This window comes from Aethalodelphis obliquidens, unplaced genomic scaffold (assembly GCF_003676395.1).
Source record: "Aethalodelphis obliquidens isolate GAN/ISIS:26980383/991018 unplaced genomic scaffold, ASM367639v1 scaffold49, whole genome shotgun sequence".
NCBI lineage: Eukaryota > Metazoa > Chordata > Mammalia > Artiodactyla > Delphinidae > Aethalodelphis > Aethalodelphis obliquidens.
Window position 1 is genome coordinate 13,731,154 of NW_020837993.1, and position 24,484 is coordinate 13,755,637.

Genomic DNA, 24,484 nt, shown 5'->3' on the forward strand with positions numbered 1-24,484 from the left:
GCCCACTGTTCATGGCTTGGCCTCTGCCGTTTGGCACCCAGGGAAAGGGTTTAGCAATGTGCCAAAAGTCAAACCAAAATGTCGAGTGTGATTGCATCTTCGTCTGCACTTAGCAGCCTCAGGGCTGCACAGTCTGAGCATAGTTAAAATGAAATTCAGCCTACCTCTGACCCTTTCAGGAAACCCTGGTGCCCTTCAGGTGTCTCCATGCATTCATTCCTTCAAACTATTATCTACGGAACAGCACTGCTTTGCAAGACAGATCTGGGAATCGTTTTTGACACTTCTCACACACATATCTCTCCATTTCAATTCTACCAGCAATCCTGGCAGTTCTCCCTCCAAAATGAGTCTACCCATTTTGTTCTTTGGTTTTGCCTCCGGCATATCTGCCCTCGTCTCCTGCCTGGATGTGGCACGGTGCTCTTAGGAGCCCTTAGGTGCCCCTAAGAGCACTGTGATCCCAGTCAGAAGCCTGATTCCTCCAAGCCCTGTTTTTTTCAGAAGGCAGCAGATACCTAACCTTAAACCCGTGCACTTCACTCCCCACATCAGCCCTTCCTCTGTTCCTTAAAATGCTGGCTCAGGACACCCAGCCAGTGCCACCTTTTCCTTCTGGCCACAATTGCAAAGTGACTTAGAGAAGTCTTTTCTGGGCCCACGCCCAACCTAAAGGGCCCTTCCTATTATTCTCTCCCATGTTCTTTTTCTTCTCTGTGCTTTAATGTTAATAGAAAATAACATTTCCTCTGTTTATATTTAAAGGTCTGTTTATTGACCTTATTAATATTGTCTGAAGCACTATGGGAAAGAAATTAGATTCAACTGGAAAAAAATACATTCAATAATAAAAATTAGATTAGCAATGTTAATTATTTTTTGTTGGATGTCTTTACAAATATTTAGTCTACTTGATCATTAGTACGTTTAAAATGCTTTTTAAAAACATCATTTAAAGATTTTTAAAATTTTTTAAATATTTTTTTACAAAAAGATTGTAGGGGAGTGACATCATCATTTTGAAGCCGCCAGTCTCCTTCCCCTTACAAAGATCAACAATTAAATTGCTATTCATGAATAAAAACAGCTCTGGGAGATCTGGAGCCCACTTTCCACTTCCAGGAAAGGAAGAGTTGGGTGAGTGATCAGGTTCCCCAGCTATTCTGGGCACCGTGCAAAAGTACTGCTTCACTTATACCCAACCAAGGCTGGCAAAGCTGATGTACAGACATGGCTAGAAACAGAAAGAAAAGCAGGGGCTACTAGGAGCAGCCAGACAGCAGAGTGATAGTGCCCTGCTCTGTAAACAAAACCAGCAGATGTTGCCACTGATGAAACCAAAGGTGGCACTGCCACCATCAAACCCCTGTAGATTTCTCCAGCTTTCACCCCATAGGTATTTCACTGACTCCAGCCACCTGGGTCTTTCCTCGGTCCCTCCCCTGTGCCCCTGCCAGAGCACAGGCACCACACCAGCAGCCATCCCAGCCTTCTGTGGCTACATGAGTTCCAGCCTAGACACCCACTGCTGATGCTCACCACCATGCACGCACTGGAGGCCAGCCCCTCCAGTGGGGTTGTGCATGTTGCCAGCCTCCACTACAGTGTGCACACTCAGGGGAGACTGTGTAGCCACACGAAAGCACACGAGAGCCAAAGCCGCCACAACTGCTGGTGGGCTCAAATTGGGCCCTGTCTTCTGTCACTGACCTGCACCACTGTGCTCCCTGCAGCTGGCCACTCCCCTCCAGCCGTGCACCAGCAAGCCCCCAGCCAGACCCGTCATTTGTCTCCACTGCTGCACCCATGGCATGATCCAGCAACCCCTAGTGCACACAGACAGGCAGAACCCTCATGGTTGACCCTGCCCCTGCTGCTTGTCCTGGCCTCCACCACTACATGTGTGTCTGCAACTGACCCCTGCAGCTGAGTGTGTGCACACCACTGGCTCTGGCCACCACCACAATTCATAAGTCCTTAGCCAACCAAATTACTTGATGTAAATGTAAACAGATTGAATTCTCTAATCAAAAGATAGAGAGTAGGTAGATGGATTGAAAACCAAGAACCAATCATATGTAGCCTACAAGAGACTCACATTAACTTTAAGGGCACACACTGGCTCAAAGTGAGGGGATAGAAAAAGATATTCCACGAAAATGGAAACCAAAAGAAAGCAGAGATAACTGTATTTACACCAGAAAAATAGATTTTAAACCAAATCTGTAACAAAAGACAGACAAGGTCATTATATAATGATAACAGGTCAATTCATCAAGATGATATAACAATCCTAAATATATATGCACCGAACATCAGAACACCTAAATGCATTAAGCAAATACTAACATATCTGAAGGGAGAAATAGACAGTACAATAACAGTAGGGTATTCAATACCCCACTTTCAACAATATACACACATCCAGACAGAAAATGTATAAGTAAAGTTGGACTAGAACCATACTTTAGATCAATGGACCTAACATGCACGTACAGAACACACCACCCAAGAGCAGCAGAACACACATTCTTCCCAAGTGCACATGGAACATTCTCCAGGATAGATCATGTGATAGGACACAAAAAGTCTTAGCAAACTTAAGAAGAGTGAAATCATACCAAGTATCTTTTCTGACCACAATGGTATGAAACTAGAAATCGATGACAGGAAGAAAACTGAAAAATTCATGAATATCTAGAAATTAAATAACACTCTCTTGAATGACCAATAGGTCAAAGAAGAAATCTAAAGGGGAATCAAAAAATATCTTGAAGCAAATGAAAATGGAAATACAACATACAAAATCCTGTGGGATGCTGCAAAAGCAATGCTAAGAGGGAATAAGGGGGAAGTTTATAGACAAATGCCTAGACTAAAAACAAACAAAAAAAAGATCTCAAATAAACACCCTAACTCTACACCTCAAGGAACTAGAAAAAGAACAAACGAAGCCCAAAGTTAGCAGAAGAATGAAATAACAAAGATCAGAGCAGAAATTTTAGAAAGAGAGACCAGGAAAAATCAAAGATTAACAAAATTAAGAGTTGTTTTTTTTTTTAAAGATAATCAAAACTGACAAACCTTTAGCTAGACTAAGAATAAAAGAGAGAAGACAAATAAATAAAATCAGAAATGAAAGAGGAAATGTTACAACTAATATCACAAAATACAACGAATCATAAAAGACTACTATGAACAACTATATGCCAACAAATTTAATAACCTAGAAGAGATGGATAAATTCCCAGAAACATACAACCTACCAAGACTGAAATAGGAAGAAATAGAAAGTATGAACAGATGAAAAATGAGCAAGGAAATTTAATCATTATCAAAAATCTCCCAACAAAGAAAAGCCTAGGACCAGATGGCTTCACTGATGAATTCTACCAAAACATGAAAAGAACAATGAACACCAATCTTTCTCAAACTCTTCCAAAAAACTGAAGAGGAGAGAACACTCCCAAATTCATTTTACAAGGTCAACATCATCCTGATACCAAAGCCAGGTAAGGACATTATAAGTAAACTAGCCCAATATCCCAGATTAACTTAGATGCAAAAATTCCTAACAAACATTAGCAAACCAAATTCAACAGCATATTAAAAAGATCATACACCATGATCAAGTGGGATTTATTCCAGTGATGCAAGGAATCAATAAATATGATACATCACATAAATAGAATAAAAGATAAGAATCATATGTTCATCTCAACAGAAGTATTCATTGAAAATGAATTCATCCTTTCATGATAAAAACATCTAACAATTTCAGTATAAAACATGCCTCAACATAATAAAGGCAATATATGACAGGACCACCACTAACATCATACTCAATAGTGAAAGTCTGAAAGCTTTTCCTCTAATATCAGGAACAAGACAAGAGTGCTCACTCTGACCACTCCTATTTGACATAGTTACCAGATGTCCTATCCAGAGCAATCTGGCAAGAAAAAGAAATAAAAAGCACCCACATTGGAAAGAACTAAAATTGTCTTTTTTGTAGATGATATGATCTTATATATAGAAAATCCTAAAAACTCCATCAAAAACTTGTTAGAACTAATCAGTGAATTCAATAAAGTTGCAAGATACAAAATCACATACAGAAATCTGTTGCATTTCTATACACCAATAAAAAAATCTGAATAATAAAGAAAAAAATCCTATTTTCAATAGCTCAAAAAACAAAAGTACTTAGGAATAAATTTATCCAAGGAGGAGAAGGATCTGTTCACTGAAAAGAACATGATTTTGATGAAAGAAATTGAAAAAGACACAAACAAATGGAAAAAAAACCACGTTCACGGATCAGAAGAATCAATATTGTTAAAATGTTCATGTTATCCAAGGTTGTCTGTATATTCAATGTGATCCTTATCAAAATTCAAAAGGCATTTTTCACAGAGATAGAAAAACAATACTAAAATTTGCATGGAACAACGAAAGACTGAATAGCTAAAGCAATCCTGAAAAAGATGAACAAAGCTGGAGGTGTCACACTTCCAGATTTCAACCATATTACAAAGCTATAGTAATCAAAGCAGTATGGCTTTGGCTTAAAAATAGAAACAGACTAATGAAACAGAATTGAGAGTCCAGAAATAAACCCTCAAATATACAGTAAATTAATATTTCATAGGGGAGCCAAGAATACTCATTGGGAAAAGAACAGTCTCTTCAATACTTGGTGTGGGGAAAGCTGGATAACCACATGCATAAGAATGAAATCAGATCCCTATCTTACATGATTCACAAAAAATTAACTCAAAATAGATCAAAGATCTAAACATAAAACTGCTAGAAGAAAACATAGGGGAAAAGCTCCTTGACATTGGTCTTGGCAACCATTTTTTGGATATAACAACAAAAGTAAAAATTAATAAGGGGGACTCCACAAACTAAACTGCCTCTGCACATCAAAAGAAATAATTATTAAAATGAAAAGGCAACCTATGAAATGGGAGGAAATATTTGCAAATCATGTATCTGATAGGGTTTATTTTCCAAAATATATAAAAATCTCATACAACTCAACAGCAAAAAACAAACAATCCAATTTTTAAAACGGGCAGAAGAACTGAAAAGACATTCTCCCAAAGAAGACATACAGATGGCCAACAGGTACATGAAAAGGTGCTCAACATCCCTAGTTACTAGGGAAATGTAAATCAAAACAACGAGATACCACCTTACACCTGTCAGAATGGCTATCATCAAAAAGACAAGAGATAACAAGTGTTAGAAAGGATGTGAAAAGGGAGCACTCCTACACTGTTAGTAGGAATGTAAGTTGGTACAGCCACTACAGGAAACAAAGTATGGAGGTTCCTCAAAAAATTAAAAATAGAACTACGATATGATCCAGCAATCTCACTTTGGAATATTTCCAAAGGAAGTGAAAACTAGCTCCAAGAGATATCTGCATGCCCATGTTCACTGCAGGGTTTTTTCATAATAGACAAGATATAAAAACAACCTAAGTACTCTTTTCTGGATGACTGGATAAAGAGGATGTGATATATATACATACATGTACATTAAACACAAAATTATTCAGTCATGAGAAAGAAGATAATTCTGTCATTTGCAACAACTCGGATGAAACTTGAGGGCATTATGTTAGACAGAGAAAGACAAATATTATATGGCTAAAAAAGCCAAACTTATAGAAACGAGAGTAGACTTGTGATTATCAGGGGCTGGGAGGTGGGTGAAATGGGGGAGATGTTGGTAAAAATGTACAGACTTCTAGTTAAAAATGAATAAGTTCCGGGCTTCCCTCGTGGTGCAGTGGTTGAGAGTCTGCCTGCCGATTCAGGGGACACGGGTTTGTGCCCCAGTCCGGGAAGATCCCACATGCCGTGGAGCGGCTGGGCCTGTGAGCCATGGCCACTGAGCCTGCGCGTCCGGAGCCTGTGCTCCACAACGGGAGAGGCCACAGCAGTGAGAGGCCCGCGTACCATAAAAAAAAAAAAAAAAGAAAAAAAAAAGAATAAGTTCTAGCTATCTAATGTGGAAGCACAATGATTATGTTTATAATACTGCATTACATACTTGGAAGTTGCTAACAGAGTAGACCTAAAACATTCTCACCACAAAAAAAGATATGGTAATTATGTGAGTGATGGAGGTGTTACCTAATATGATGGTGGTCATCATTTTGCAACACATAAGGTGTCAAAATCAACAAATTGTACACCTTAATCTTATACAGTGTTATATGTCAATTACCCTAATAAATCTAGAAAACAAATATACAAAAAGCATTGTATCATAAACGCTTTAACTTTTTTCAAAACTATTCTAAAATTTTACTGAAATCCGAGGATACCTGGTATCCTCTGACTGTCATCCCTTCTTTGTATGTGTTACAGCAAAAAGCTGGCTACTGCTGGTCTATGTGCTGTGTGTGCAAATATGATCAGGGCCAACAGAAAAATATGACCCTTAAGAAACGTTTCTGCTTCTGTTGGATTGGGCTGGGTTTCCAACTGAACTTTCTGTTATGATATGAATGTCCTGTATCTGTGCTGTCAGATACTGAAGCCCTTCTTTGACTAGCTATTGACCACTTAAAATGTGGCCAGTATGAGAAACTGAATTTTAAATTTTATTTAACATTAAGTTCAATGTTTTATTTAATCTTAAATTTAATGTTAAGATGCAGTAGCTAACCCTGTATCTTAACATTAGAGATAGCACAGATTATAGGAAAAACAAAACCCAAAACTCATGATTTCATGCCACTTGGGAAATATTCTAAGCACTGATGACCTGGTGTCTTCATTCTTCTCCATAAGTATCAGACATATGCATAATCATTTTCAGGGTAAATACAGAAATCCTCAGGGCATTAACCACATAACTGAGAGACAGTGACCTCTCTGAATTTTATACTATGCAAGGTACTTGTCTGACATTTATGGATTATCTCAAACTCAAAGCATGGACAGATGATTATGCATGAGCTGAGACCACCAATTTCAGCAACCGAGAAGGAACCTTCACGTTTCCCCAGGTGAGGAGGCGGGAGGACTTCTTCAGCAGCCTTTCGACACTGAGTCAGCACCCAGGTGTCCCAATGACTTGGTGGTAGGTACAGACCAGTTTCGTGCGGGTGAGGGTGTGGGGCTAAGGACGGATTTACAGGCTCTGAGAAACCTCAGGTCGGTTGCAGACATGCTAAGTGCGTCTCATGGGAAAACTCTCCAGAAACGCAGCACTTTGCTCTCACGGAAAAGTGTTTCCGTGAAACCAGAGTTTCCTTGGGTCTGATACAAGGCACTCCTGAGCCCATTCCCCCTAAATGTAAGTGGATGGGGCGCCACCTGGTGGTGAGTGTTTTCACCCACGTTGGCTGAATAGAGTGCATAGCTGACGGCTGTACGTTTCTTAGACATTATGTTAAAGTAGGTATAGGCAGGTGAGTTGGGCATTTGGGCTTTATTGATGGACGAATTCCTGCATATTCATTTTCACCTGCCTCATCTATGAACAGGGATAATGATGGTACCAACCTCTTAGGGTGTTTTGAGGGTTATATGAGTTTATACTGCTGAAGTGTCTGGCAAGTAATAAAAGCTATATACCTTTTTGAAAAGCAATTAGCAACCCAGGTCAAGAGGTTTTTTCCATTTGACATTACTGAGGGCCTGGACCTTACCTTTGTGAGGTTGGGAATGGTGTTTGGGACCAAGTCCCCAGCCAGCAGCTACCTGGGACTTTCCACAACTGCCTCCAAGGAGAGGTTACTAGAGATTCCTCAACATTGTGTGAGCTATGGCCCTGAGCTTGCAGGTGGCTCCTTTTCAAGAAAGTCCCTGCCTGGACAGGGAAGCCCGAGACTCCAGCCCAGGAGAGCATGGTGCCAGGAGCCTAGGACTGAGTGTCTGACAACCTTTGTGGGGTCAGAACCTAAAAAGACAAAATGTGCTGGAGTTGCCCATTTGCAAAGGATGATGCGGTCCAATCTAATGGTCCAAAAAGTCTAGACTAACTGGAGTGAACTGACCCAGGATAATTCCAGTCATGTTTTCAAACCAAATAGGCAAGAAACCTGTATTAAAATGTCCTCATGTGTATCCCCAAAGTACAATTTGTTAGCCAAACATAAACTTGAATCAATATAAAACTGGCAGAAACCTAAGCACTGAGCATGTTTGTGGAAGAGAAATTTTCTAGATCTCCCTTCTAAATCTCTGAAGCTAAGGACTAAGCAGGGAAACGGCCTAGATTAAGGAATGTGGTCTGTTCATTACCGTATACTCCTTCACAAACGTGCAGTAAATTCCTCTTGAGGGCCAGCCCAGGAGCCAGGCACCCAGAGTCCATGGAGTGTATGAAATTACACAGAATTATGCATGATCAAGACATGGGCCCTTCCCCAAGATGCTCAGAAGTTCAACCAGGATATCAGACCCAGGTGGCCAACGCTCCAGACAAGATGACTTGGGGCTGTGACCGGAGGACCCTGAGCTAGCCAGGTGCCAGTGGGCTGGCAGAGCAGGAAGCTTCAGGGAGCCGTCTGGGGAAGTCTGGGTGCCCATGCCCGAGGAAACCGAGAGAGGGCAAGGGTGCACACCTGATGGGGAGATGGAGGTGAAGGCTGTGCTGTACAGCCAGGTTCCCAGGCTACCCATTTAGGAGCAAAGGTCATCTTCAGTCAACTCAGCTCACAAGCTGTTCTGTGAGACTCGTTTCACAGAATAGCTTGTGAGCTGGTGTGACTATAAATCTCAGGCTAACTGTTACACATAGACTTTTCTATTGTTGATCACATCTCATGTAGCAAAATGGGCTGATGCTTCATTTTCAGTTTCACAGATAGAGTGTCAGCGAGGAAGTAACAGAGACCATCCCTCTTCCCCCTGTTGGAGGGAGGGGAATTGGTACAGTTTTTCTAGAGAGCAACGTGGAAATACATATTGAAAGGCTTATCTTTTGGCCAATTCCTGGAATTTATCCAATGGGTAGAATTATATGCTTGCATGGCAATATTTATCACCGAGGACAAAAATGGAAATGACATGAAATTTTTTAGAGACTATATAATGACAGGATACTGACCTGATGGCATTTGATGGATCACAATATTTGAGAACAATGTTTGATGACAGGAAAAAGATGTTCAATATATTTCAAATTATAAAGCTATTTACAAAACAATTTTCAGAGAATGAGACCACTCAAAAACTACAGGAGAGTATGTGTGGATACACACAGATATACACGTGTGTATGCAGGTGTGCCCACACACAGACACACGTACATGACACACACCAAACCATTAACATTGATTTTCTTTGGTCTGAGTGCCATAACTGTATTCCATATCTGGTGATTTTCCATGTTTTACAAATATTTAAATAATACATTGATTCTTGTCATTAACTTAAATGTTATCTTAAAAAATTCAAGATTTGGCCAATATATCTGTTGGTGTCATGAAAGACTTTTAAAATTATTATTATTATTTATTTATTATTTATGTTTAGCTGCCTTGGGTCTGTTGCTGTGCGTGGGCTTTCTCTAGTTGCGGCAAGCGGGGGCTACTCTTCGTTGTGGTGCGCGGGCTTCTCATTGTGGTGGCTTGTCGTGTTGTGGAGCACAGGCTCTAGGCACGCAGGCTTCAGTAGCTGTAGCACGTAGGCTCAGCAGTTGTGACTCGTGGGCTCTGGAACACAGGCTCAGTAGTTGTGGTGCATGGGTTTAGTTGCTCCACAGCATGTGGGATCTTCTCAGACCAGGGCTCGAACCTATGTCACCTGCATTGGCAGGTGGATTCTTAACCACTGAGCCACCATGAAAGACATTTTTAACCAGCACTGGTGGTGTAAGTAGGGATGTAGACACTCTCATACACATACCAGTGTTTAGTTAAAAACTTTTACTTACATATGTATAACTTTCTTCAAATATATTGCCCACAAATCAAACATGTAACATGTATATAATTTCCTTCAAGTAAGTTATTTATACTATAACTTCATGGTGCTGTCAGCCAATCGCTATGCAAAAATGTGACTGTGCTGCCCCCCAGTGGCCATTCAAGGAATAGCTGTATATACAATCACGTTTTCAGACTGACATTCTCAGACCCTGCAGCTACACTGTATTGAGAGAAAGTTAATCAACAAACAAGGACCTTCAAGATGGCGGAGGAGTAAGACTTGGAGATCACATTCCTCCCCACAAATACATCAAAAATACATCTACATTTGGAACAACTCCTGCAGAACACATACTGAACACTGGCAGAAGACCGCAGACTTCCCAAAAGGCAAGAAAATCCCCATGTACTTGGCCGTGTGGCTGACAGGGTCTTGGTGCTCTGGCCTTGTGTCAGGCCTGAGCTTCTGAGGTGGGAGAGCCGAGCTCAGGACATTGGACCACCAGAGACCTCCCAGTCACACATAATATCAATCAGCAAGAGATCGCCCAGAGATCTCCATCTCAAGGCTAAGACCCAGCTCCACCCAACGGTCAGCAAGCTCCAGTGCTGGACGTCCCATGCCAAACAGCTAGCAAGACAGGAACACAACCCCATCCATTAGCAGAGAGGCTGCCTAAAATCAAACTAATTTCACAGACACCCCAAAACACACCACCAGACGTGGACCTGCCCACCAGAAAGACAAGATCCAGCCCCATCCACTAGAGCACAGGCATCAGTCCCCTCCACCAGGAAGCCTACACAAGCCACTGAACCAACCTCACCCACTGGGGGCAGACACCAAAAGCAACAGGAACTACAAACCTACAGCCTGTGAAAAGGAGACCCCAAACACAGTAAGTTAAACAAAATGGGAAGACAGAGAAATATGCAGCAGATGAAGGAGCAAGGTTAAAAACTCACCAGACCAAACAAATGAAGAGGTAATAGGCAGTCTACCTGAAAAAGATTTCGGAGTAATGATAGTAAAGATGATACAAAATCTTGGAAACAGAATGGAGAAAATACAAGAAACATTTAATAAGGAACTACAACAACTAAAGAGCAAACAAACAATGATGAACAACATAACAAATGAAATTAAGAATTGTCTAGAAGGAATCAGTAGCAGAATAATGGAGACAGAAGAACGGATAAGTGACCTGGAAGATAAAATAGTGGAAATAACTACTGCAGAGCAGAATAAAGAAAAAAGAATCAAAAGAATTGAGGACAGTATCAGAGACCTCTGGGACATTAAACGCACAAACATTCGAATTATAAGGGGTCCCAGAAGAAGAAGAGAAAAAGAAAGGGTCTAAGAAAATATTTGAAGAGATTAGAGTTGAAAACTTCCCTAATATGGGAAAGGAAATTGTCAATCAAGTCCAGGAAGCACAGAGAGTCCCATACAGGATAAATCCAAGGAGAAACATGCCAAGACACATATTAATCAAACTATCAAAAATTAAATACAAACAAAAAATATTAAAAGCAGCAAGGGAAGATCAGGAAACTTCCATAAGCCTCTCAGATAGCCTCATCCACCACAGGGCAGACAGCAGAAGCAAGAAGAACTACAATCCTGCAGCCTGTGGAACAAAAAGCACAGTCATAGAAAGATAGACACGATGAAAAGGCAGAGGGCTATGTACAAGATGAAGGAATAAGATAAAACCCCAGAAAAACAACTAAATGAAACAGAGATAGGCAATCTTCCAGAAGAAGCATAATCCAGAATAATGATAGTGAAGACGATCCACGGCCTCGGGAAAAGCATGGAGGCAAAGATCAAGAAGATGCAAGAAATGTTTAACAAAGATCTAGAAGAATTAAAGGACAAACAGAGATGAAAAATACAATAACTGAAATGAAAATTACACTAGAAGGAATTAATAGCAGAATAACTGAGGCAGAAGAATGGATAAAAGTGACCTGGAAGACAGAATGGTAGAATTCACTGCTGTGGAACAGAATAAAGAAAAAAGAATGAAAAGAAATGAAGACAGCCTAAGAGACCTCTGGGACAACATTAAACGCAACAACATTCGTGTTATAGGGGTCCCAGAAGGAGAACAGAGAGAGGAAGGACCCAAGAAAGTATTTGAAGAGATTAGAGTAGAAAAATTCCCTAACATGGGGAAGGAAATAGCCACCTAAGTCCAGGAAGCACAGAGAGTCCCATACAGGATAAACCCAAGGAGAAACATGCCAAGACACACAGTAATAAAATTGGCAAATATTAAAGACAAAGAAAATTTATTGAAAGCAGAAAGGGAAAAATGACAAATTGTTTAAGTATAAGTATATCATGCCACTCCCATAAGGTTAACAGCTGATTCCTCAGCAGAAACTCTACAAGCCAGAAAGGAGTGGCATGATATACTTAAAGTGATGAAAGGGAAGAACCTACAACCAAGATTACTCTACCCAGCAAGGATCTCATTCAGATTTGATGGAGAAATTAAAACCTTTACAGACAAGCAAAAGCTAAGAGAATTCAGCACCACCAAACCAGCTTTACAACAAATACTAAAGGAACTTCTCTAGGCAGGAAGCACAAGAGAAGGTAAAGACCTACAATAACAAACCCAAAACAATTAAGAAAAAGGTAATAGGAGCATACATATAAATAATTACCTTGAATGTAAATGGATTAAATATTCCAACCAAAAGATATAGACTGGCTGAATGGATACAAAAACAAGACCCATTTATATGCTGTCTACAAGAAACCCACTTCAGACCTAGGGACACATACTGAATGAAAGTGAGGGGATGGAAAAATATATTCCATGCAATGGAAATCAAAAAAAAGCTGGAGTAGCAATTCTCAAATCAGAAAAAATAGACTTTAAAATAAAGACTATTCTAGGAGACAAAGAAGGACACTACACAATTATCAAGGGATCAATCCAAGAAGAAGATATAACAGTTGTAAATATCTACGAACCCAACATAGGAGCACCTCAATACATAAGGCAACTGCTAACAGCTCTAAAAGAGGAAATCAACAGTAACACAATAATAGTGGGGGACTTCAACACCTCATTTACACCAATGGACAGATCACCCAAACACAAAATTAATAAGGAAAAACAAGCTTTAAATGACACAATAGACCAGATAGATATAATTGATATTTATAGGACATTCCATCCAAAAAGAGCAGATTCTACTTTCTTCTGAAGTGTGCATGGAACATTCTCCAGGATAGATCATATCTTGGGTAATAAATCAAACCTCAGTAAATTTAAGAAAACTGAAATCATATCAAGCATTTTTCTGAACACAATGTTATGAGATTGGAAATCAATTACAGGGAAAAAAACATAAAAAACACAAACACATGGAGGCTAAACAATACATTTCTAAATAACCAAGAGATCACTGAAGAAATCAAAGAGGAAATAAAAAAATACCTACAGACAAATGACAATGAAAACATGATGATCCAAAACCTATGGGATGCATCAAAAGCAGTTCTAAGAGGGAAGTCTATAGCTATACAAGCTTACCTTAAGAAACAAGAAAAATTTCAAATAAACAATCTAACCTTACACCTAAAGGAACTAGAGAAAGAAGAACAAACAAAACCCAAAGTTAGCAGAAGGAAAGAAATCATAAAGATCAGAGCAGAAATAAATGAAATAGAAACAAAGAAAACAATAGCAAAGATCAGTAAAACTAAAAAGCTGGTTCTTTGAGAAGCGAAACAAAATTGATAAACCATTAGCCAGACACATCAAGAGAAAGAGGGAGAGGACTCAAATCAATAAAATTAGAAAGGAAAAAGGAGAAGTTACAACAGACACCGCAGAATTACAAAGCATTCTAAGAGACTACTACAAGCAACTCTATGCCAATAAAATGGACAACCTGGAAGAAATGGACAAAATTTTAGAAAGGTATAACCTTCCAAGACAGAACCAGAAAGAAATAGAAAATATGAACAGACCAATCCCAAGTAATGAAATTGAAACTTTGATTAAAAATCTTCCTACAAACAAAAGTCCAGGACCAGATGGCTTCACAGGTGAATTCTATCAAACATTTAGAGAAGAGTTAACACCCATCCTTCTCAAACTCTTCCAAAAAATTACAGACGAAGGAAAACTCCCAAACTCATTCTATGAGGCCACCATCACCCTGATACCAAAACCAGACAAAGATACGACAAAAAAAAGAAAATTACAGGCCAATATCACTGATGAATATAGATGCAAAAATCCTCAACAAAATACTAGCAAACAGAATCCAACAACACATTAAAAGGATCATACACCATGATCAAATGGGATTTACCCCAGAGATCCAAGATTTCTTCATTATACGCAAATCAATCAATGTGATGCACCATATTAACAAATTGAAGAATAAAAACCATATGTTCATCTCAATAGATGCAGAACAAGCTTCTGACAAAATTCAACACCCATTTATGATAAAAAAAAAAAAAAACTCTCCAGAAAGTGGGCATAAAGGGAACCTACTTCAACATATTAAAGGGCATATATGACAAACCCACAGCAAACATCATTCTCAATGGTGAAAAACTGAAAGCACTTCCTCTAAGATCAGGAACAAGACAAGGATGTCCACTCTCAGCACTATTATTCAAAATAGTTTTGGAAGTCCTAGACATGGCAATCAGAGAAGAAAAAGAAATAAAAGGAATCCAAATTGGAAATGAAGAAGTAAAACTGTCACTGTTTGCAGATGACATGATACTATACATAGAGAATCCTAAACATGCCACCAGAAAACTACTAGAGCTAATCAATGAATTTGGTAAAGTTGCAGAGTACAAAATTAATGCACAGAAATCTCTTGCATTCCTATACACTAATGACGAAAAATCTGAAAGAGAAATTAAGGAAACACTCCCACTTACCATTGCAACAAAAAGAATAAAATACCTAGGAATAAACCTACCTAAGGGGCCTTCCTGGTGGCGCAATGGTTGAGAGTCCGCCTGCCGATGCAGGCAGGTGATGCAGGTTCGTGCCCCAGTCCGGGAGGATCCCACATGCTGCGGAGCGCCTGGGCCTGTGGGCTGTGGCCGCTGAGCCTGTGCGTCTGGAGCCTGTGCTCCGCAGCGGGAGGGGCCACAGCAGTGAGAGGCCCGTGTACTGCAAAATTAAAAAAAACCTACCTAGGGAGACAAAAGACCTGTATGCAGAAAACTATAAGACACTGATGAAAGAAATTAAAGATAATACCAACAGATGGAGAGATATACCATCTTCTTGGATTGGAAGAATCAATATTGTGAAAATGACTCTACTACCCAAAGCAATCTACAGATTCAATGCAGTCCCTAACAAATTACCAATCGCATTTTTCAAAGAACTAGAACAAAAAATTTCACAATTTGTATGGAGACACAAAAGACCCCGAATAGCCAAAGCAGTCTTGAGGGAAAAAAACGGAGCTGGCGGAATCAGACTCCCTGACTTCAGACTATACTACAAAGCTACAGTAATGAAGACAATATGATACTGGCACAAAAACAGAAATATAGATCAATGGAACAGGATAGAAAGCCCAGAGATAAACCCATGCACCTATTGTCAACTAATCTATGACAAAGCCGGCAAGGATATACAATGGAGAAAAGACAGTCTCTTCAATAAGTGGTGCTGGGAAAAGTGGACAGCTACATATAAAAGAATGAAATTAGAACACTCCCTAACACCATACACAAAAATAAACTCAAAATGGATTAGAGACCTAAATGTAAGACTGGGCACTATAAAACTCTTAGAAGAAAACTAGGAAGAACACTCTTTGACATAAATCACAGCAAGATATTTTTTGATCCATCTCCTAGAGTAATGGAAATAAAAACAAAAATAAACAAATGGGACCTGATGAAACTTAAAAGTTTTTGCACAGCAAAAGAAACCATAAACAAGACAAAAAGACAACCCTCAGAATGGGAGAAAATATTTGCAAACGAATCATTGGACAAAGGATTAATCTCCAAAATCTATAAACAGCTCATGCAGCTCAATATTAAAAAAAAAACAAACAACCTGATCCAAAAATGAGCAGAAGACCTAAATAGACATTTCTCCAAAGAAGACATACAGATGGCCAAGAAGCACATGAAAAGTGGCTCAACATCACTAATTATTAGAGAAACGCAAATCAAAACTACAATGAGGTATCACCTCACACCAGTCAGAATGGGCATCATCAGAAAATCTACAAACAACAAATGCTGGAGAGGGGTTGTAGAAAAGGGAACCCTCTTGCACTGTTGGTGGGAATGTAAATTGATACAGCTACTATGGAGAACAGTATGGAGGTTCCATAAAGAACTAAAACTAAAACTACCATATGATCCAGCAATCCCACTACTGGGCATATACCCAGAGAAAACCATAATTCAAAAAGACACATGCACCGCAATGTTCATTGAAGCACTATTTACAATAGCCACGTCATGGAAGCAGCCTAAATGCCCATCGACAGGCGAATGTATAAAAAAGATGTGGTACATATATACAATGGAATATTACTCAGCCATAAAAAGGAGCAAAATTGGGTCATTTGTAGAGATGTGGATGCATCTAGAGACTGTCATACAGAATGAAGTAGGTCAGAAAGAAAAAACAAATATCATATATTTATGCATATATGTGGAACCTAGAAAATGGCACAGATGAACCGGTTTGCAGAGCAGAAATTGAGACACAGAAGTAGAGAAAAAACGTATGGACACCAAGGGGGGAAAGCGGCTTGGGGGTGGTGGTGCTGGTGCTGGTGCTGGTGCTGGTGTGACGAATTGGGAGACTGAGATTGATATGTATACACTGATGTGTATAAAATGGATGACTAGTCAGAACCTGCTGTATAAAAAGATAAATAAAATTAAATTTTAAAAAAAGCAGCAAATGAAAAGCAACAAATAACATCCAAGGGAATCCCCATAAGGTTAACAGCTGATCTTTCATCTAAAGCTCTGCAAGTCAGAAGGGAGTGGCAGGACATTTTTAAAGTGATGAAGGGGAAAAACCTACAGCCAAGATTATTCTACCCAGCAAGGATCTCATTCAGATTTGACAGAGAAATTAAAATCTTTACAGACAGGCAAAAGTTAAGAGAATTCAGCACCACCAAACCAGCTTTACAACAAATGCTAAAGGAACTTCTCTAGCTGGGAAACACAAGAGAAGAAAAGGACCTACAAAAACAAACCCAAAACAATTAAGAAAATGGTAATAGGAATATGCATATCGATAATTACCTTAAATGTGAATGGATTAAATGCTCCAACCAAAAAACAGGCTCACTAAATGGATACCAAAACAACACCTGTATATATGCTTTCTACAAGAAATGAACTTCAGACCTAGGGACACATACAGACTGAAAGTGAGGGTATGGAAAAGGATATTCAATGCAAATGGAAATCAAAAGAGAGCTGGAGTAGAAAGTCTCATATCAGATAAAATAAACATTAAAATAAAGACTATCACAAGAGACAAAGAAGGACACTACATAATGATCAAGGGATCAATCCAAGAAGAAGATATAACAATTGTAAATATTTATGTACCCAACATAGGAGCACCTCAATACATAAGACAAATGCTAACAGTAATAAAAGGGGGAAATCGATAGTAATACAATCATTGTAGGGGACTTTAACCCCCCCACTTTCACCAATGGACAGATCATCCAAAATGAAAATAAATAAGGAAACATAAGCTTTAAATGATACATTAAACAAGATGGACTTAATTGATATAGGACATTCCATCCAAAAACAACAGAATACACATTTTTCTCAAGTGCTCATGGAACATTCTCCAGGATAGATCATATCTTGGGTCACAAATCAAGCCATGGTAAATTTAAAAAACTTGAAATAGTATCACGTATCTTTTCTGACCAGAATGCTATGAGACTACATATAAATTACAGAAAAAAATGGTAAAAAATACAAACAGATGGAGGCTAAAAAATATGCTACCAAATAAGCAAGAGATCACTGAAGAAATCAAAGAGGAAATAAAAAAGTACCTAAAAACAAATGAAAATGAAAACACGACGACCCAAAACCTATGGAATGTAGCAAAAGCAGTTCTAAGAGGGAAGTTTATAGCAATACAGTCCTACCTCAAGAAATAAGAAAAGTCTCAAATAAACAACCTAACTTTACACAAAAGCAATTAGAGAAGGAAGACCAGAAAAAAACGAACATTAGCAGAAGGAAAGAAATCATAAAGATCAGAGCAGAAATAAATGAAAAAGAAATAAAGGAAACAATAGCAAAGATCAATAAAACTAAAAGTTGATTCTTTGAGAAGATAAACAAAATTGATAAACCATTAGCCAGACTCATCACGAAAAAAAGGGAGAAGACTCAAATCAGCAGAATTAGAAATGAAAAAGGAGAAAAAAACAACTGACACTGCAGAAATACAAAGGGTCATGAGAGACTACTACAAGCAACTATATGCCAATAAAATGGACAACCTGGAAGAAATGGACAAATTCTTAGAAAAGTACAACCTTCCGAGACTGAACCAGGAAGAAATAGAAAATATAAACAGACCAATCACAAGCACTGAAATTAAAAGTGTGATTAAAAATCTTCCAACAAACAAAAGCCCAGGACCAGATGGCTTCACGGGCAAATTCTATCAAACCTTTAGAGAAGAGCTAACACCTATCCTTTTCAAACTCTTCCAAAATATAGCAGAGGAAGGAACACTCCCAAACTAATTCTACGAGGCCACCATCATCCTGATACCAAAACCAGACAAAGATGTCACAAAGAAGGAAAACTACAGGCCTGTATCACTGATGAACATAAATGCAAAAATCCTCAACAAAATAGTAGCAAACAGAATCCAACAGCACATTAAAAGGATCATACACCATGATCATCTGGGGTTTATCTCAGGAATGCAAGGATTCTTCAATATATGCAAATCAACCAATGTGATACACCATATTAACAAACTGAAGAATAAAAGTCATATGATAATCTCAATAGATGCAGAAAAAGCTTTCAACGAAATTCAACACCAATTTTTGAAAAAAGCCCTCTAGAAAGTACGCATAGACGGAAGTTACCTCAACATAATAAAGGCCATATACAAGAAACCCACAGGCAACATTGTTCTCAATGGTGAAAAACTGAAACCATTTCCTCTAAGATCAGGAACAAGACAAGGTTGCCCATTCTCACTGCTGTTATTCAACATAGTTTTGTAAGTTTTAGCCACAGCAATCAGAGAAGAAAAAGAAATAAAAGGAATCCAAATTGGAAAAGAAGTAAAACTGTCACTGTTTTCAGATGACATGATACTATATTAGAGAATCCTAAACATGCTACCAGAAAACTAATAGAGCTAATCAGTGAACTTGGTAAAGTAGCAGGATACAAAATTATTGCACAGAGATCTCTTGCATTCCTATACACTAATGATGAAAAATCTGAAAAAGAACTTTAAGAAACACTCCCATTTACCATTGCAACAAAAAGAATAAAATACCTAGGAATAAACCTACCTACAGAGGCAATAGACCTTTATGCAGAAAACTATAAGACACTGATGAAAGACATTAAAGGCGACACAAGTAGATGGAGAGATATACCATGTTTTTTGATTGGAAGAATTAGTATTGTAAAAATGACCATACTACCCAAAGCAATGTACAGATTCAATGCAATCCCTATCAAACTACCAATGGCATTTTTCACAGAATTAGAACAAAAAATTTCACGATTTGTATGAAGACATAAAAGACCCCAAATAGCCAAAGCAATATTGAGACAGAAAAATGGAGCTGGAGGAATCAGGCTCCCTGACTTCAGACTATACTACAAAGCTACAGCAATCAAGACAGTATGGTACTGGCACTAAAATAGAAATATAGATCAATGGAACAGTATAGAAAGCCCAGAGATAAACCCACGCACATATGGTCACCTTATCTTTGATAAAGGAGGCAAGAAATACAATGTAGAAAAGACAGCCTCTTCAATAAGTGGTGCTGGGAAAAATGGAAAGTTACATGTAAAAGAATGAAATTAGAACACTCCCTAACACTGTATACAAAAATAAAGTCAAAATGGAATCAAGACCTAAATGTAAGGCCAGACACTATAAAACACTTAGAGGAAAACATAGGCAGAACACTCTATGACATAAATCACGGCAAGATCCTTTTTGACCCACCTCCTAGAGTAATGGAAATAAAAACAAAAATAAACAAATGGGACCTCATGAAACTTCAAAGCTTTTGCACAGCAAAGGAAACCATAAACAAGACCAAAAGACAACCCTCAGAATGGAAGACAATATTTGCAAATGAAGCAACTGACAAAGGATTAATCTCCAAAATATACAAGCAGCTCATGCAGCTCAGTATCAAAAAAACAAACAAACTAATCCAAAAATGGGCAGAAGACCTAAATAGACATTTCTCCAAAGAAGACATACAGATGGCCAAGAAGCACATGAAAAGCTGCTCAACTTCACTAATTATTAGAGAAATGCGAATCAAAACTACAATGAGGTATCACCTCACACCAGTCAGAACGGCCATCTTAAAAAAATCTACAAACGATAAATGCTGGAGAGGGTGCGGAGAAAAGGGAACCCTCTTGCACTGTTGGTAGGAATGTAAATTGATACAGCCACTATGGAGAACACTATGGAGGTTCCTTAAAGAAGTAAAACTAGAACTACCATATGACCCAGCAATCCCACTACTGGGCATATACCCTGAGAAAACCATAATTCAAAATGAGTCATGTACCACAATGTTCATTGCAGCTCTATTTACAATAGCCAGGCCATGGAAGCAGCCTAAGTGTCCATTGACAGAAGAATGGATAAAGAAGATGTGGCACATATATACAATGGAATATTACTCAGCCACAGAAAGAAAGGAAATTGAGTTATTTGTAGTGAGGTGGATGGACCTAGAGTGTGTCATACAGAGTGAAGTAAGTCAGAAAGAGAAAAATACCATATGCTTACACACATATATGCAATCTAAAAAAAAAAAAAACCAAAAGGGGCAGGACAGAAATAAAGACACAGGCGTATAGAATGGACTTGAGGACACAGGGAGTGGGAAGGGTAAGCCGGGACAAAGTGTGAGAGTAGCATTGACATATATACACCACGAAATATAAAATAGATGGCTAGTGGGAAGCAGCCGCAGAGCACAGGGAGATCAGCTCAGTGTTTTGTGACCACCTAGAGAGGTAGGATAGGGAGGGTGGGAGGGAGATGCAAGAGTGAGGGAATATGGGGATATATGTATACATGTAGCTGATTCACTTTGTTATACAGCATAAACTAACACAACATTTTAAAGCAATTATACTCCAACAAAGGTGTTTAAAAAAAAGAAAATAACAAATCGTGGTTCTAAGAGATTAAACTAGAACAGCAAAGTACTCATGACCGCTCTATGATCAAGTTCAGACTTGACCTTGAGTGAGCCTAACTCCAAATTCCATGCTCTTTTCTCTTCCTATCACCCCAATTCAAAGCAGTGTTTTTCACTAATAATGAAAATCTAAACAGGGTGTAAACAATCATAAAATATGCCTTTCTCAAAATAAAAATAGCATGGGGGAATTCATAGTGTGCCAGAGTGACAATGCAGAGTGACCCCACTCTGTCCAGTGCTCTTTTCCCAAGTGCAGGGCATTTTATTACCCATGATGGCACAGTCGCCGGCACTCTCAAATATCTGCCCACAAGCATGGACATGGTGATCCTGGGTGGAACAGCAGCCAGGTTTTCTGATACCATGTTGTACTAGCACAGCCTGCCTTCTAGTAATTCCTTTCTTGCCTGTTGTGGTTTCCTACACCAGAAACTAAGTAAGAGAGATTGGCTCTTCTGCCAGGGACCCAAAGGCCAGGGGAATAAGCCCTAAGGTGGTTCTCACAAAAGTCTGCACCTTCCAAGCGTGTGGAGGAAACGGAGATGAGAGCTGGTCACTATCTCCCAGTTCACTTGTTATAAAGAAAATGTGTCATGAGATTTGGCATGTGCCCTGAGAGATGTGGTCACCCAGGACTGCTTGGGCTTGCTGGGGAGTGAAATCAGAACTTGCTGCTACTCAATGATGACCTAAAGTTCTACCCAGCAAAAAAACCAAACAATTAGCAAGCCTGGCCAGAAAGACAGTCATTCAGTCCTTGGGTGGACTGAAGTCAGGCTTTGGGTTCTGTGCCTCTTCCTTCTCCAGCTCTGGCAAGGATGACCGAGGAGACTGCTGTGCTGAGGGTCCCCTTGAGAATGCCTGGCCACCAGCCTGACATCCGAAGCACAACTCTGGGGATGGTTCTATAAAACATATCATTTTGTTTGCTACAAGAACATCCTGGAAGAAACTGCTTGGTACTTTACGTGTCCTCTGCTTGACAGTCCAACAGGAAATGTCTGTCGCTTTCTTTGGGCTTACCCTGAACAGCTAGTGACTTTTATCATTAGATCCTGTAAACAGATTACACACGGGTGGTAGAAAGTTCTTCAGAACTGAAATTGTAGATCACTTCCAGGCAAGCACCTAATAAGGCTTTTTACAAAAGACATTTTGGGAGCAAATGGCATCAATGGCTTATGTTTCCTTGGCTTTTTGGAATCACCTATTTAAAGAATTCCATCCATCTGAATTGTGTGTGTTTTTGAATATTACCTTAAATGATTTCTGGAGCATGGTGGGGATTTTACATAAATGAATCCCTCCCATGTACCATAATCGCTATAGAGTTACTTTTTAGAAGTTGCTAACAGTACTTTTTCAGACATTTCTCAACATTTGTCTCAGGTTAAAACATTTGTCTCAGGTTAAAACAACATTTGTCTCACGTGAACCCTAGTTTGTTCTTCATGTTCATGTTCCATCTTTTTAGGTAGGTCCAAAGTCTGAATAAAAATTTTTAAATATAATTTTAGTTGAAGACTGTATGGAATTTTTATATTTTTTCCAATGTTTGGTATCATAAGCCATATGACAATAGAAACCTTTGTGCATAAAGCTTAGTCCTTATTCCTAATTATTTCCTTAAGATGGACATTACGTAGAAATTACTGGGTCAAAGTATATCACTGCTTTTATAAAGCTTGGCAGGAGTGACCCAAGTGCTAAACAGAAAGGCTGTACCTCTGGATGCTCAGTGACAGGGTGGGACCTGGACGGGGCTGTGTGTGTGATCCGTCCTATCACCAGTTAACTCCTGTTGCCATTTTGCTGTCTTTGCTAAATCAGTAGATTAAAATGCTATCAAATTACAGCTATAGCTCCATCATATTAAAATTCCTAACACTTTCAAATGGAACTATTTCCACTTTCCAAATGTTTTATAAGACTGAAAAAGAAAATTGGTCATCAACTTTGCAACTCGTTAGCAGCAGGCTTCCTCTACATAAACAAGGACAAATTACTGCTGACAAGTTGCTCTGGGTCTCACCATCTTCCGCATGACACTTTAACAAAGGTAAGACAAAGGCCATTATATGTCTAATAATGTTGCATCCCTCCAATTTTCAAATGTGGTGGATTAAACAAGGAAATTGCTCATACCTGAACTCAAATTCCTGCTGCCCCCCTCTCTAGCTGCGTGACCTTGGGCTGATTACCAAACAACTCTAAGCCTCAAGCTGTTTTTTGGTTAATGGAAATGGTGTCCCCCAGCTGGCTGGGCTGTCTGAGGACTGAAGGGCTGTCTGTGTTTGTGAAGTTGCCTGGTACACAGACACCCCTCTGCTGCCTCTTCCCCTTCTAGACCAGGGGTTTATCTCACCATCCTGTCCAAGCAATTGTGCATGGGATGAAGCATCCCATTGTTTTAGGCGATGGACCTAACTGATCTGTGCAGGATAGGAACCAGGTGTGAATCAAGGGCAATAATCCATGGGGATCAGGGATATTTTCATTCTATGAATGGAACGCAGAACGGTAGGCCCACACAGTGTCCCCACTGTGGCGACCCCTGGCATCCTCCAGGATGTGGAACTCATCTCCATACCTGCTCTCTGCTCACAGGGCTGAACAAAGTGCTCTTGATTTCATTGCCCAGGCTTCCTTTTCCATAGAATGATGGCAAAGGACTAACTGTCGACCCTTAAGATATTTCTCAGCTTTTCACATACTCTCTGCATGGAGAAGGCACTGTCTCAGACACTGATGTGATGTTCACAACTCTTGTCTCCCTCTATGAGTGAAACACCTCCCAGATCAATGTAGGGAAAAGGGAAGAGTGAGGACTGGAACAAAATGCCAAGGTGTGTGCACAGATCACTGATCAGAATCCTTATTGGGTTGTTATAAATCAAGACCTGTTGTCAAATAGGTTTGGGATACAATGTGCCAAAGCATTCCTCAAAATTATGTTAGGACATGCAGCCTCTGAAGATGACTGTATCAATATTATTTTCCACTATGATTATTCTTTTAAATATAAAGTTTATTGTGAAGAATTGTAACTAAGATAGAGAAATTCCAATAACAGCTACAAAAATGCATGTGCTTTTTTTTTTTTAACTTGAC

General features: G+C 39.2%; 1 protein-coding gene across 3 annotated transcripts in view; it reads right to left on the bottom strand.

Annotated features, from left to right (window-relative positions):
* The window catches only part of GABRA5 (gamma-aminobutyric acid type A receptor subunit alpha5), a 102,855-nt gene that overhangs the window by 60,596 nt on the left and 17,775 nt on the right, over nt 1–24,484 (bottom strand). The gene's annotated exons all lie outside the window — the stretch shown is intronic.